This window comes from Lycium ferocissimum, unplaced genomic scaffold (assembly GCF_029784015.1).
Source record: "Lycium ferocissimum isolate CSIRO_LF1 unplaced genomic scaffold, AGI_CSIRO_Lferr_CH_V1 ctg4691, whole genome shotgun sequence".
NCBI lineage: Eukaryota > Viridiplantae > Streptophyta > Magnoliopsida > Solanales > Solanaceae > Lycium > Lycium ferocissimum.
This window is the reverse complement of record NW_026725744.1, coordinates 30,805-47,460: the sequence shown is the minus strand read 5'-3', so window position 1 is coordinate 47,460 and position 16,656 is coordinate 30,805. Positions and strand designations below refer to the sequence as shown.

The 16,656-nt window shown below is 37.0% G+C and overlaps 1 long non-coding RNA gene across 1 annotated transcript; it reads right to left on the bottom strand.

The window, feature by feature from the left end:
* Window positions 1-1,360: 1,360 nt before the first annotated feature.
* On the bottom strand, window positions 1,361-9,188 carry LOC132044513 (uncharacterized). Its single transcript, XR_009412205.1, has 4 exons — window positions 8,667-9,188; window positions 4,083-4,210; window positions 1,769-1,900; window positions 1,361-1,657 (listed from the first exon to the last, which is right to left on the bottom strand). It is a non-coding gene; the product is annotated as an uncharacterized LOC132044513 (long non-coding RNA).
* Window positions 9,189-16,656: the final 7,468 nt, after the last annotated feature.

Here is a 16,656-nt window from a genome sequence, read left to right as displayed (position 1 = left end):
TATCTATTTCTGCCCAGCGATCTCACAAATGCGGCCTCGCACCTGCGCCCTTTTCCTCATATCTGCGGAACCTCATTAACTCCCCCAAGTTCGCAGATGCGGACCAAACACCGCAGAAGCGACTACACATCAGACACTAGCAAAAATATGGTGTTTCACTCATTCGCCTCGAAATCCCAAGACTCATCCGGAACCTCCCGGATATAAATCAGGTATGCAAACCATTCTAAAAACATGCTACGAACTCATCCGCACCCTCAGAATTTTGAAAAGAGGTCATCTTGACCTGGTCAACCCCGAACGTCAAAAAACCAACTTTCTAACCAAAAGACCAAAATGCCCCTGAGTCCCTCGAGAACCGAACCAACTACTCTACCAAGCTATAATCGACATTCTGGACCTAATGAAATCGACGAAATCCCCCTAACAAGTCTCATTTACCCCCGATGTTGGCTTTGGTCAACCCAACACTTAAGAATTCTCAAAAACTCTATTTTCTCACTCCAAAAACATCTGAATGCCTCGGAAGTTGCGCCACCCATCCCCATAAGTCAAATACACTCTAGAGAAGCTAGGGGGAGGGTCCACAGGGGTAAAATAGGTAAGATAGCAAAACAATCAAAACGACCTAACGGGTCGTTACACTTATTGTAAAGAATCTATTTCTTTTGTTGTACCATTTGTTAATAGGGGAAAAGAAGTCTTCAACTTTAAGTAAATAAAAGATAATCTCTCTATCTTAACTTGATTTATAAAAATATAATTCTAAATTTATTAATGTAGCGCGCGAAGCGCGGACAAATTCACTAGTTGAATAATTAAGATTCAGACTTAAAAAGGAACAAAATTAATGATTGAGATTTGAATAAGTGTTAGGAATGAAGAAGAATGTTTTCCACGAAAAAATAAGTAATTTTCTTACTCATTTTTTTTTGTGTGTTTGGTACACAAGTTGAAAACATTGTCCAAAAATATTTGTATCTAATCTAGTCAAACAGTATGGTTGGGTTACAGGTTATGGGGTTGGGCTTGGAGTGTGTTGGAAGAGGAAGTGACCATCAATAGATAATGCCACTTGTGGAACTTACATATTTTCATTGGTGAAGTCATTTTTCTTATATTTATAACTAGATGGGAATGGCCCGTGCTCCAACATTTTAAATTATTCAGTGGTTGTAAAGAATTAAAAAGAAATAAGCTTACATACATAGACGATTGACGCTAGCAGCAGCTATATGAGCACAAATGGTTAATGTTGTAGCAAATGTCAGAATTGAGAACCTTTTCTCTCTAGCTAAGTGTACCCAACAAACTACAAACATTAATTCTTATAAAATGATTATGCATTAAATATAATGGCATAGAAATAGCATAAGTTTCCTATTACATGTATAGTCGTTAGAATTCCATGAACTGAACAATATACTACTTTCTTACAATTTTCTTCGGTTACATATAGAGTGCACAACATAGACATTTGTCAATATGAGAGCTTGCAGCAAAGCGCTCCCGTCTCTGAGTTTGGCGACCAACTTTATCCACCGCAAGCCGTTATTGTTCTTCCATGTTCAAAGTAGTAGAGCAGTAAGTTGTTGCTTTTTAGCTTGAAGAATTCTTAATCTGTAGTCATTGCACTGCCACCCAAGGCATCCCAGCTCTGCAACCAAAATCACGTTATTCAGCTTTTCAGTTTAAACAACCACCTGCAATAGCAACAGAATCTAATAACATTAGAATCTTAATCACGGCGACAAAGGGAAAAGCTTACTCTGATCTTTATGCAGTGCACTTGGTGCCATTCTTTTTTATAATGTTATGTGGCATCGAAGAGCATATGGAAGCTGACACTGCTTGCATCACACCAACAACTGGAGAAATAACATTTTTCATTAATGTCCACCTGGAGAATAATAGGACCAAAAATGTTACTACACCCTCAGCCTAAAATTCTGAAGTTCGCGTGACAGGCACCAAAAACTTTAAGTAGATATAATTTCAGATTGTATGAAAAGGAAAACATACCACAACACCTAAGATAGCAGGGAGACAAATAGTGCTTGCTTAAAGAACAGATATGGCTCCTAACATAGAACTCCAACGATCTCCACTAAGTCTACCCTATCTTCCAAACTTGGCATATGCATTCATCACAATGAAGCAGTCACCTACTGACAGTAGGAACAGCGGACAATTAAATATAGTGAATATGCTCATGAATAAAATGAAACAGAAAATATTACTATAACACTAATTTAACCGTACATGTCCTGTTGTTTTTTTCTTTCCTTTCTAATAACTATCATATTGATATGTATATTCCCACATCTACTATCTCCTTGGAAGTAGTGGAAATCTCCTAGGTGGGCAAAACAAACCAAAAGTAAGGTTCTTGTCATTTGGGGATGGAATACAGCTTTACAGTGCCACAAAAACTGTAGCTGGATTCTTTTGGACTTAACAGAATGTCGTCCTTTTAAGTGGTCAATCACACATTATTCAAGTTCCTTTTAAAATATTAAGGGTCCTCTAACACAAAAAGTTTTAAATAAATAAAGTAGAACCATTAAATTCATGTAATTTCCACTCAAATCCTAAAAGCTGCTAAGTTTTCAAATGACAAGAAGAATAAAGCTTTATAATTAAATCAGACCAAACTTTAACATATTGCATCCAGTTTCCAAATAGAAGGAAAGAAATATGTATATTCTCATCCAAACACATAAAATGAAGACTCTTTCAAAAATCGCCTTTATCATATTCACATTCAAATAGTAACATATCATCTTATAATTCCATTCATTTGCATTTTTTTTTTAATTTTATTAACTAATTTCAGACTGCCTGATATGTAGAAGAGTATAGGCTTCGACTTCTCTACAGTAACACATTTATAGATCTACACTTCATGAAGAAAGGACTGCCATTTTTCATTACTTGTCAATATATTTGAAAGTTGAGATATTGCGTTAGTATAATTAGTGGTCCTTTTATATATTCTTTTAAAAAGAATGTATCATTTTATTGACTCGGTCCGAATTTTGAATTTTCAACCATTTCGCTGCCTTATGTCATATGCTTGCAGTACATATCTCATCGTTATTTACCCAAATTATGAATGTTTTGATTTATACAAATTTGACAGTAATTTTGTTGTGAACTCTAAAATGAACCTGCCTTAAATTTTTCCTATAAATAAAAGACATGTCTTATGAAGAAAAAAGTATTTGCGGCCCTTGACGATACATCATTTAAAGATGCAGCGTGCTATAAAGGTTACTCTGTGTCAAAATAAGCTGCATGCTTTACCTGTAATTATGCCTGCTGCCTAGGTTAGTGCATAGTGTAATATTTGTAGAAGAATGTCTTATAATATTTGTAAGATTACTAGGTTCTATAATGTGTCATTTTCTTTTCAATTACATTCAACAGAAATAATTTTATGCAAAATTCCATTATTTCCTGTGTTTTGTTTATTTACTAAAATAGAGAATAGAATAAGATAGCCTTCTGTTTAATGACTGATTTGGTTAAGTGATCCAACTTCCTTAAAAGAAGGAAGCCAGTACTAGATTTATTGATTTCTTGACTTAGTTTGCTATCTTGATTGTGTTTCATAAACTATCTATCAATGATGTTTGGACTTGAAGATATCTTTTGTTAGAGAACAAATTGAAAAATTTAATAACTTTGAGATGTCCGATGTAAAGAAATTTCTTTTATGATACCCTTTCAAGTTGTAAAATTATCATCTGAAATATTTCTTATTTTGTTATAGCTAGAGAAACTTCCGTTAACTATGTATTCAGTTCTCCAGAAACTGGCTATGTAAAGCGACAGGTCTCTATTGTCTTGACCCTACAACAATATTTCCTGTACTCAAGAGTTACAATTATCTGCTGCAATCCCAAAGAAGTTGAGTGTTGAAATTCTCAGAATCTTGATCACATTGTCAATCAATCAAACTCATTAAAAATTAAAGAAAATTCTTTATTGTGACACTCAAGATCAGAATATAGATAAGACATAGTTACCATGGAAGAAAGCATTATATTATATGAAGGAAAAGAGGAGCATAATATTACCTAAAAATCAACGAAATTATTTGTTGAATGGGATGGCTGAGGAGAATTTACCTGGTGTATGCAATTAAACCTATCCAAAACCTTTATGGTTGTCCAGCTTAACTTCTTAATTTCCTTCTTGTGCTTGCCTGTAATCGAAAATAACAACATATATCATGGAAATAGAATTTTGTTTAAAAACAAAGAACAACAAATTTCAGATTTCTTCCTTTAATAGCTTCAACAGTTGATATATCATCCAAATCAGATTAGATTGATCAAAAAACTGTTCGATTTTCACGTGATTTTCGTTACAGTTGTATACAAATAAGTTCCATAACAAAAAAAGTAATAATAAAAAAAAAAGCTTAAGGATCTTACATAGGTCATGTGAATAGAATATTTATAAATTGCATTTCATGATGTGTATATGCATTTGATGAAAGTCAACAATAACTATAAGAAAATCCCATAACTAAAGACCACAAGTTAAACATCCTATGTAATACTGGAAACACGGATCATACTATATCTCCCTCATTGTTAATTTTCCAATATGGACGGAAACTTCGCACAGTGAAGCAAATAGTTAATATTTTCCAACATTAAAGACAAACACGTATGAAGGCATAAACTCAATTTCATTTTCATAATTGTTACTTCTGAGAAGTCATTTAGAGTATTACGTCTTTCACTGGATCAGCAAAAATCGTTAATAAGTCTAGTAATGCACATTATTACACACAACTCCAGCCAATAATCAAGTCTACTAAATAAAAACCAATAACTTAGAGAAGGAATGGGAGCAGACTATTGGCATTTTGATAAAATTGTTCAATTTACAACCATATTCTCAATTACGATTCGTTAATAATCAAATCATATAGGAAAAATAATTACCATATTGTAATATCCCGTATTTCGCACGTCGGGACATTCCGAGCTAACCATGATAAGTTAAAGGCAAGACTATTCCGGGGTATGAGGTAGAGACTTTTAACCATGATTTTGTTTTAATGCACAAGTTACATATTCATCTTTTCATTGGTATGGAGTGTTAAGGGTAAATTTGGAATAAGAAAAATTTGGGGGTTAAAAGTGAATTATAGAAAGTTATTATTTTTCATGAAATGGCCACCATGGCCGTGTGGCATAAGTGGTGTGGGCCCCCTTCCCCAAGTCTTGGCCAAATTTGATTAGTTAAATTTATGAGTGGTACATGTGTGCACATTATATTTGTTGGGGCTTTTTATATATATATAGAGGATGGATGACTAGCACACATATTAGTCATCTTTTTAACTCTAGAAATATGAAGAAACATGGAGAAAAAAATGGGGCATATTCGGCTGAAGCTGGCCGAATTTGGTGCCAAGAAAAATTGCTCAAAAAAATAATTTCTTCTAGGTTTTCAACTCATTGGAAGGTCCTAATCAACATAAAGTGGTTGTTGGAGCAAGCAAAGCCTTTGTTCATGCAATTCTCAACCCTAGCCAAGTTGAAGAACAAAGTGGAAAAGGGTAAGTTTTAATCCTCTTTTCATATGTTATGGATGGTTCATGTGTGTTGTAGAGCGTGGAAATGAATGAAATTCATGAAAGTGTGGTGTTGATGTTGTGGCCGTGTGTTGTGTTGTGGCCGTGTGCATGTTATGTTATGTAGGAGTGATGGATTAATTTTATTTAGCATGTTTAATTGTTGTAGTGTGTTAAGATGAATGGTAGGTTGGGGTGGTGGCCGAATATGGCCACCCTTGTGTGGTTAAGAATGAATTAATTCGGTTTAGTATTTTGGTTGTCGTCGTTATGGATTTTATGATTAAAATGAGAGTTTAATGATTCAAGTTGATGTTGTAATTGTTGCGGGCTGATTTGGAAGCTAATGTGATTTTAATATAGTTTCTTGAATTTATGAGAACGATGTTGTTAACATGCGGATTATTGGTGTAGTTCATGAATTTGGAAGAAAGAAATGTGTTGTTGATGTTCCTATGGAAATTGGAAGGTTTCGGATTTTGGGTATGTTGGTTGAGTCGTTTGAATGTTGTGCGAATCGTTTGAAGCATTCTTGAATCTTGTTCGAATGGTTTCGGATTGATACTTGAATGTATGTGCATTGGTATTGGCTTGATTGTGTGTGGTTAATTTGAACGTAAATGGAATGTTGTCGAATTATGTAGAAAAGAGTTATTGACGTTAGAATGCATTTTGAATTGATTGTTGATGTTGTTGGTATGGTTATTGGGATTGTTGTTGAAGATTTGGCCGAGTTGAATTCTCGGGGTTGTTGAATCTATAGGGGAAATGCTGCCCAAATTTCTGTAAATAAAGTGCTAGCTTAGAATTGGATTTCTAAGTACTTATGGCTAATGTTTGGTATCTAATGACGTCGATGTAGATTTTGAGAAGATGAGATTTCAATTCGGATTAGCTTAAGAGGCGGACGAGGTATGTAAAGCTTAACCCTTCCTTCTTTTGGCATGCCTTAGTTGTAAATAGGCTATGATACGAGCCTCGAGGAAATTCTATTCTTGCGATCCGAGTATGCCTACGATTCTCATTTTCATTTTATCTTTGACATCGTAATGCGATGGAATAATGGCCCTTATGCCTTTAGAATAATTGGTTTTCAAATGTTGCATAAAAAGTTTTGTTCTTAAAAAGTTCTACGTCGGAAAAAGGGCCGTAACTTTCGTAGACAGAACCGGATCGCCTCGATATGTTTGTAGGAGGTTTTATAGCATATGATGACCATGTCTTTCATAGGCGGGCTCGGATTGGGTGAACGCTCGTCCGTAGGTCCCGCGACTTTTCTTTGTATAGTCCTGACGACCTTTGAAAGAACTTAATGTGGCTATGATTCCGACCCCCAAGTATGATTACTTATTTATCTGTCGAGTTTGAAATGAGGATTTTTATGCATACGATTTTGATACGTAACCATGATTTCTAAAGTTCTATTTGATATGTTCCCGAGTGGCATTCGGGGGAAAACTTGATTTGACTATTCTCTTTATTTTAAATAATGATTCGTTTTGACTATTCAATGGAGTTTTAAAAGTGATTTGAACTGCATATAGTCTCCCATGACTCTGCTCGTGCATGTGGTTGTTATATCTTTCGCCGAGTCCCGGGCCGGTTATGTTGTCGTGCGCACTATGTTATATTCCGGAGTATGATGTGTCCGGTTCGCCGAGCCCCTCCGCTATAGGGCCGGGTACCGTGTATATTTGATGTGTTATGTGATATGTCGAGTTTCGGAGATATGAAATCTTCTGGAGTATGATGTGTTATGGCGCCATTGACGGGCGGGCGACCATATTCTAAGAGCCCTGTGCATGATTTGTGTTTTGATAAGTAAGTATTTTGGTATTCGGATTTTGCATTTATTTTTCGTACTACTTATTCCGATTACGATCTCGTTTACTAGATCTCATGCTTTGCATACTCGCACATATTTCGTACGACCCCCTTCTTCGGGGGCTCGCGTTTCATGCCGCGCGGTACGGATCTTTATATCGGTTTGGATGATTCACCGGCTTAGGGTTCTGTTCGCACTGTCTTGGAGCGCTCCCTTATTCTCGGGAGCCTATGTTTTGGCACATTCTTCCGATGCATATGTATATGTCTGTTTATGGGTACGACGGGGCCCTGTCCCGTCATATGATTCTGTTATTACTCGTAGAGGTCTGTAGACATATGTGTGGGTTGTGGGTAGTCACTATTCAGTTATGTCTGTGTAATTTGTGTTTTGGACGTCCCCCCGTGTTCTGATAGCCTGGCTGGCTTATATGTGATATCATTTGCTGAGAGTTGTGACAGCGATATGTATATATGTATTTGTGACAGATTTGGGGCGACGTTTTACTTTTTCTGTCTGTATACGATTTGGGTATGCCAACTATGATCTGGTGTCTGACTTTTGTATATGCATAATCTGTTTGTACGCTGTTTATGGTTAACGGGTGCGTATGGGTGCCCAGCTCGGGCACTAGTCACGGCCTACGGGGTTGGGTCGTGACACATATCTACATTTTCTTTATGCTCACACATATTAGCCAAAGTAAGAAAGTTGCACTGCAAGATATTTAGCTATATGAAACTTGAGTATTAAGAGGACACATGCATTGCAAGTTAGGAGTAGTTAAGTGTCGTAGAGTTAATAGAAAAGCCATAGAACAACAAATTGTTGTATCTCTAAGTTGTGCCAAAAAAAAAAGGCATAAGCACAATTTTTCTTAATAGGAGTTCAAAGAACCGGCATGTACCCGAAAAAGACATAAAGGAATTATCCACAAAACAGGGAACCAAAAAAAGGTTGAAGCTCACCACAAATCAACACACACTATCGCACAATGAGACAATGAAAAGGGAAATAGTATTATAAGAGTGAATATAATCTAAGAGGAAGAGGAGGAAATGCATAATTATATACATCCCAATTTAAAGAAGCTGCAGAATTAAAAGCTGACGACAGGAAAAAAAAGGAGAATAATTAAAATAACAAACATAGAAATCACAATTAGTGACATATTATGACCAAAGATATGATAAATTGAATTAATCACAACAAAAATTCTATAATTTTTTTTTGAAATGTTCTTACCTCTTAGTATGAACTCACATATCAGAATTAACAACTTCTTCAGCCGTCCTTCCAATCAACTCCAACAAAAAACCCTATATGCATTTGGCGACATTTTCATTGTTTGGTCCACCTTTGAAATGAAGCTCCGCCAATTTTAAAATCCTAAAAAGGAAAGGGATTGATTGAGCAGAAGTTTCTTAAAATGAAATACAAATATTACCATGGTAAAATTCCAACTTCTCCCTTTTAAAGTACATTATCTCCATCGCACATGTTAAATACAGTACTACATTTGTTTGAGAAGCTTGAATTAAATGTATCTTCTGCAAACTCATGCAACGCTTTTGATTAAATAATTTGGTAGTATTTTCCAGTGTGAAGAACAAATGAAATGCCTCAACCACAATTATTTAGAACTCCACATAAAAAATAACATTGTTTACAGTATTTTCACTAAATGATAACAACTGGGTTCCTTCTTGGTCATATGAGCAAGCAGATAGTTAATCCGATACAAAAACCCAAAGCATTAGATACGCTAAATGTTATATCCCGTATTTTTTTGTTATCGGGACAATCCGGGTGACCTACGATAAGTTAGGGACAAGACTATTCCGGGATACGAAGTCGAGATTTTAACCACGATCTTGTTTTAAGGCATAAGTGCATATGATTTTGTTGGCTTGGAGTATTAAAGAAATTTGGGGCTAAAAGTGAATATTGGAAAAAAAAATATTTCATGAATTAAGAGGGAGGTGGCCGGCAACATGGGGGTGGGCCATGGCCACATGGATGCCTTATATGTGTTAGTAAAAAGATGACCAAGTCAATATGTCCTTCATCTTCATCCTTAGAACCTTGTAGAAAATTTGGAGAAAAGAAGAAGGCCATTCGGCCATAAGCTTGCAAATTTGAGGTCCAAAAATAGCCATAAAAAAATTATGTTCTTCTAGCAAACCCACTAATTGAAAGGTCCTTGTTAACGTGGAGTTGTCGTTTGAGTCAACAAACCGCTCGTTTTCATCATTCACAACCCTAGCTAAGTTGTAAAGTTAAAGAGAAAAGGTAAGGTTTAATCTTGTTTTCATATGTTATGAATGATGTGTGCATATTGTAGTATGTAGAAATGAATGAACTTATGGAAATATGCATGATTCAAGTGAGCCGTGTGTATGGCTTGTAAGCCGTGTAAGTGTGTGTTGTGTAGGGGTGATGGATTAATTCTATTTAGCTTGTTGGTTGTTGTAGTGTGTTGAAATGGATGAGAATCATCAATATATGTGTGTATGGTGGTGGCCGAATATAGGTCATGTTGTGTGACAAGGAATGAATTAATGTTACTTAGTGTTTTAGTTGTTGTCGTTGTGAATTCTATGTTGGCGATGAGAGTTTAATGATTCAAGTTGATGTTGTAATTGTTATGGGCTGATTTGGAGGTTAATGTGCATTTAATGTAATTTTTATATTTAAGAGAATGACATTGTTAGAGTGGGGATTGTTGGTGCAAATCATGAATTCGAAAGTGAGGAATGTGTTGTTGATTGTGGTTCTCGGGTTTGGGGATAATTTCGGGTGAGTTGGTACATTGTTTGGGTTGTTTGCAATGTTGTGTGAATTGTTAAAGTGTTCTTGAATATTGTTTGAATGTGTTATGTCCCGTGTTTTCGCATGGTGGAAAATTATGGAAATACTTAAGACTTGTATGTTACAAGGCAACAATTTGATTTTAGTTAATATGCTTATGTCGTTTGTGAAATTATTGGTGTAGAGACATCGGGGAAGGCCGAGGGTGAATTTGGAATTTTGGAAATTTGTTTCGGGAATTACAAAACGAGAATTTTAATGAATTGGGCCAAGAAAAATTGAACAAAAATTGAGGCCCAAGACCAAGGGGTGGCCGGCCAAGAGGCTAGGCCCAAGCCTCTAATTAAATGGTCATGTGATTTTCACATGACCTTTAGTTGGATAAATATCATGACATGCCTTAGAATTTTCAAGAAACACAACCAAAAAAAAAAAGAAAGCAAGCAATCATCCAACAGCCCTTTCGGCCGAACCCATAGGAAAAAAAAAATTTCCTAGCCTTGTGTTGCTCCAAAAAATCGTGTTCTTCTCATATTTGTAGTGAGCTCAAGACGCTCTTCGACGCAATATAATTAGCTAAGAGAAAGAAGCACGTTGGTGGAGAGTTGAAAATTTAAGAAAAGGTATGAATTTCATGTTTTATGTTATGGAATAAGTGTATATGTTATAATGATTAGAATTAGACGAGAATTATGTAAGTATGGTGTGTGTGTGCATGGCGTGTGTGTGTGGGGGAGGTGTGTTTGGCCGTGAGCTAGGTGGAAGTGGAAGTGGAATGAATTCAAGGTTGTTTGGCTTGTTAGTTGTGTTGTTGTGACCTTTGTGTCGCAAATAACGGTTTAATGACTTAAATTGGGATAGAGATTGCTTGTGTACAATTATGAGAAATTTATGTGAATTTGTATGATTTTTATATAATTGTAGAAATAAAATTCTAAATGTGAATTATGATTGTTGTTGATGAGTTTGGAAGAAAGACAATGGGATTTGGAAGCTTTGTTGTGTTTATGGAAGAGTTGGATGGAATATGGAAATTGGCGGAATGCTTGAAGTTATGAATATCGTGTGGAACGTTATTGGAATATGTTTGAATAATATTGAATAAGTTAATGAATATGGAAAATGTTGATATTAGTTGGCTAGTGTGGAGCTTGGATGAAAATTGTTGAATTGTGTAGAAGGAAGACCATTTGTGCCATAATGTAGTCTATGATGATTATTGATGTTGTTGGGTTGTTGTTGTTAATATTTTGAGCCGAGATGACTCTCGGGGATGTTATATATATAGGGAAGTGTCACGAAATTCCGGCGGACAAAAAACAAAGTTAAATGAACTCTTAAGCCTTAAGATTCCTAATTGGTAACTTTGACCATTTCTTCGAGCGAAACGGGACTTGAGTTTCGGGCGAGCGTAAGACGTATCTAAGGTATGTAAAGCTCCCCACTCCTTTCTTTGGCATGTCTTAGTATGCTAGGTTGATATCGGAACCCCGGGAGCAATTCTGCTCCTCGAAATCCAATTTATAAAATGGCTACTATTCATTCAATTCAATTGAAGCCTAGTGACTCCATTTTGACTAGAAAGCAATCAAACGTCCGAAACCTATGTAAAGGTGATCAGTTCACTTTGAAATCTTCATATATGATCTTATAGACTCCAAACACCCATAGATTACGGTTGCTACCTCGACTTGACCCGAGGTGGGCCCGCTGACCCCGAGATGCCTTATTTGTCCTACCAGGATCTCTTTTGGATAAATTTCGATAAAGAATCTTCGATTTTGAAATTGTTCCTTATGAAATAATGTTTTGAACCCTATGAAGTACTATGTTATGTTTTGGAACCATACGTACCACTTTGGAACTATTTTGGAATAAACTTCCGTACCAATTGTTTATCCGATCGTTTTGGTTAATAAATTGACTTATGAAGTAATCAAGTTTTGAAAGGCTATTTTGATATACAACCGCATTGTTTGCTCACGACTCCGCCGTGCCTTATTATGACTTCGTTCACGGTTCCCGGCCGGTTATGTGATCGTGCGCCGTATGCTAAATTCGAAAGTATGTTGTGTTTCGGTTTCCGAGACCTCGCCATAGGGCCTAAGTTCGTATACGGAGTTATCTTGTGATATGGCAGATGATATGATTTGTTTTGTTGACGCGGTATGTCGCGATATGTTATATGTGATACGATATGTTTGGGGTTTGTACGGGATTTGAAACCTTCTGGAGTATGCTGTGTTGTGGCGCCAGCGTCGGAGTGGTGACCACATTCCTGAGCGTTGTGCATGATTTTGATTTGCATTATGTATATATGTCATAATACAGCTTTTGTTATACTGATTCGATATATTTCTCTCTCGTATCCTTATTTGCCTGTGATTTGGATTTCTGTACTCGATGCTTTACATACTCAGTACCTCTTTCGTACTGACCCCCTTTCTTCGGGGGCTGCGTTTCATGCCCGCAGTACGTACGTTGGTGATCCTCCACCGTAGGCCACACTCTGCTATATTGGATTGCTCCTTTTGATCCGGAGCATACATTTTGGTATATATTTCGTCGTCATGTTTACCCTTATGTATATTTGGACTATTTGGGTACGGCGGCCCCGTCCCGTCATATGATTACTCGTCTCGTCCGTCTGAGGTCTCGTGGACATACTTTGTGGGTCAGTGCCTACCTCCGTACGATTGTGTTTGTATTTGGTGTGTTGGGCGATTCCATTCGCGCGCGCCGGTCCGCTTATGTATATGATATTTTGTTGGCCCTGTGTGGCCTTTGTTGGTATTTTCTGTGTGCAGGGTTATTTTGGTTAGTCCATAAAACAAAGGAAACTCTGCCGAAATTTTTCTGGAAATTATCTAAATTGGAAACATAGCCTTACCGGCTTCTGTTATAGATTTGATCGCGTTCGTTATGTTTTGAGGTAGTGTTTGATGGGTATGTTTGGGTGCCCAGATCGGGCACTAGTCACGGCCTACGGGGTTGGGTCGTGACAGAATGGTTCCGGATTAGTAATTGAACGTATGAGCGTTGATGTTGGTTTGAATATAAGTGGTTGAATTGAATATAATGAATGTTGTTGAATAATGTAGAAAAAAGCTACTAACGCTAGAATGCGTTTTGAATTGATTATTGACGTTGCTAGTTTGGTTGTTGGTATTGTTGTTGATGAATTTAGCCGAGTTGAATTCTCGGGGTGTTGCATTTATAGGGGAAATGCTGCCCAAATTTCCGTAGAATTAAGTGCTAGTTTGGAAATGAACTCCTAAATGCCTATAGCTAACGTTGGTATTTAATGATGTTGTGTAGATCTTGGGGAGTCCGACACTTAGGCTTGGATTAGGTTTGAGAGCGGACGAGGTATGTAAAGCCTAACCCTTCTTTCTTTTGGCATGTCTTAGTTGTAAATAGGCTATGACACGAGCCTCGAGGAAACTCCACTCTTGCGATCCGAGCATGTCTACGATTCTTATTTACCTCTTAATGTCGGCCTCCTTAATGTAACAGTATTATGGTTCCTATGTCTTTGGTAATATTGGATTTCAAATGTTGCATAAAGATTTTGTTTCTAAAGGATTCTACGTCTAAAAATGGCCGTAACTTTCGTAGACAGAACCGGATCGCCTCGATATGCTCGTAGGAGATTCTGTAGCGTATTATGACTATGTCTTCCATAGGCGGGCTCGGATCGGGTTGATGCTCGTCCGTGGGTCCCGCGACTTCCTTTGTATAGTTCCAGCAACTTTGTGACAGAATTGGGTGTAACTACCACCCGACCCCCGAGTGTTGATTATGTACTTATGTATTGAGTCTGTAATAATGATTTTTATGCATATGGTTACTCACGACTCTGCTCGTGCATTCTGTTGTATCTTTCGCCGAGTCCCGGGCCGGTTATGTCGTCGTGCGCACTATGTTATATTCCGGTGTTATGCTGTGTTATAGTTCACCGAGCCCCTCGCTAGAGGGCCGGGGACCCCATATACTTTGGTGTTATGCTGTGATTATGGTGTTATGGAGATATGTCGGGTTACGGAGATTTGAAACCTTCGGTGTTATCCGTGTTATGGCGCCAACGACGGCGGCGACCATATTCCTTGAGCCCCATGCATGATTTGTGTTTTAAAAGTAAACGTTTTGGTATTTTGGATATTTCACTTACTTTACGTACTCGTTTCGATTATGATTTTGTTTATCGTATTTCGCTTTGCATACTTAGTACATATCCCGTATTGACCCCTTTTTCTTCGGGGTCGCGTTTCATGCCGTGTGAGAAGGTCCATTTCGGTGATCCGCCACCTAGGACACATATTCTCCGCCGTTCGGAGTGCTCCCTTTGTTCGGAGCCTATATTTTGGTATATATACTCTTCCGTTGCATATGTATATATTTGTTCAGGGGTACGGCGGGGCCCTGTCCCGTCATATGATTCTGTTGTTCTGTTTAGAGGTCTGTAGACATGTATGTGGGATGTGAATATTTCTGTTTGGGTTGTGTTCGTATGGTATATATTGTGGGCGGTCCCATTCGCCGTGGCAGCCTTGTCGGCTTGCGTTTGTATATATATATTTTGGGACGTTGCGCCATATGATAGCCTTGCCGAAACACGGATATATATATGTTTGTGTTTGCGACAGTTTGAGACACAGCGTCCGATGTTTGTATATGTATAAGCTATCTGTATGCGATTCTGGTTAAGGAATATGTTTGGGTGCCCAACTCGGGCACTAGTCACGGCCTACGGGGTTGGGTCGTGACACTAAATGTGTAGGTCCAAAGTACAGAAGATTCTGCACAACCCACTACGTTGATCCAACCTTGGATAAATGTACACAAAACTGTGTCGTCCTCAATAACGACTCTGATTAAAGGATCATTGTGATTTGCAAGCACCTTTGTTCAACACATGTAAACTTATGTTAATATCCTATTGGTCAAAGGCATAAAAGGTCGTCGGTTCAAGACGTTCGTGAAGTTGAATTTTCAGTTGCATAATAATTGGTCTCAAATTTTAGATTACTTGTGATCTTGTTTTAGAGATATATATCCTACTGAATCCTTGCTTATTCTTAACAATTTTTCGAGTGTACAGATTATCAGGATATGACAAAGAGAAGATATAACATTCAATTGCGAAGAAAATACTGGAAGTTAAACCGAACAAGTTATTAAAACGACATGACGAAGTTTTGGATTTTCTTGTCGACTTCCCTCATTTTCATATACATCACCGGTGGCTCTCCATGGTGGCTTCCGCGGACTCAGTCAAGCAGGCCAATTTGGCTACTGCAAATACGAAGGGAGAAACCCAAAAATCTGAGACAACAAACCTAAAATTATAACTGTCGTATATTTGAATTCAGTAGTAAATGAAAGAAAAATTAGCATAAGAAAGCAAAAAAGACAGAGCAATGGGAAAAGCTAAGAAAAAATTTAAGAAGGTGAAAGAACAGAAAACGACCTGACTAATCCTCCGCCTCTTAGGGTTAAATACACCTTAATTTCTAAGGTAAACGGCCCAAAAATTATTTAATTGGATACACTTAACGATATAAAATCACTAAGAAAAGTTGATAAATTCAGATTTAGAAAGTAAAACTTAAAGAAGGAAATTCGATACCTTGAAACTATGGGCCTTACGTATCACTTGCTCTACAGATGCTGAAAAACTAACACCACGAACATCATAGTACTCAAATTCTTAAGAACCTTCTCTGTTAGATCTTCCACAATTTAGAGGGGGGGGGGGGGGGGGAACAGAGACAAAAATAGAACACCTCGCGAGTTCTAAATGCATAGAAAATTCTGAGATGTATATTTTAATCTCCAATTCAGAACCCTAGGTCAAAATTGCAAGACCACAAAAATACAACCCATGTTCCGTGACAAAAACAAAAAACTCAGAAAAGAAAAAGCATATTAAACTCACCCAAAAATAGATGAAGCGGAGGAGGATAGACAAATATAATATGATATAATAATATGAATTTAATTTTTTAGAAAAAGTATTGATCAATCAAATAGAAAAATATTGTTGAGAAAATATTTACCTCACGCCCTAAGACGTTCGTTAAGTGCAAAAATAAAAAAGGGAAAAGGGTCAAAAATACCCCTTTACTTTGAAAAAATGGCTAAAAATATCCTCTGAACTTATTTTGGGTCAAAAATATCATCCTTAAAGTTTTCAAATATAAAGACCCGAAATTATCTCCCAAAATAACAAATCATTATTTAAACCTCATTCATCATTTAAACCCAACTAAATAATAATCCATAAGATCCCTTTATTCCCCAATTCCCTCAAACTTCAAACCTACGTACAGGGGAATAAGGAAATTTTATGAGTTATTATTTAGTTGGATTAAATGATTTGGGTTTCAAAATGATTTCGGGTTATTTTGGGGGATAATTTCCG